The sequence below is a fragment of the Notothenia coriiceps genome, unplaced genomic scaffold (genome assembly GCF_000735185.1).
Source record: "Notothenia coriiceps isolate Sejong01 unplaced genomic scaffold, NC01 NC01_scaffold00007720, whole genome shotgun sequence".
In the NCBI taxonomy this organism is placed as follows: domain Eukaryota; kingdom Metazoa; phylum Chordata; class Actinopteri; order Perciformes; family Nototheniidae; genus Notothenia; species Notothenia coriiceps.
In genome coordinates this window covers 1-356 of record NW_011340421.1, presented here as the reverse complement: position 1 = coordinate 356, position 356 = coordinate 1, and positions in this window count along the sequence as shown.

Genomic DNA, 356 nt, shown 5'->3' with positions numbered 1-356 from the left:
GGAGAGCTGCAGCAGTAGGTTCCACATGAAGACATACAAACATAAACAACAGAACAACAAAAGGACATCATACAACAACATTTACAGGGATTACAATTTACATATCTATCCACATGTACAGGTACCAACAGCATCTGATTGTGTAGCATCCAACCGAGCTTTAAAAACATGTAGTGGAACCAGATTGGTAATTTTCCATTCTTTTTGCAGACTGTTCCAAGTTAGTGGAGCTGCACATCTAAAAGCTTGTGAGACTGACGCATAGCCAAAACCGGAAGCTGCGATAACTCTGGTGGTTACCATTAGCAGCTAACTTTTACTCTTTAAATTATGGATTATTAAAAAAATATATATAT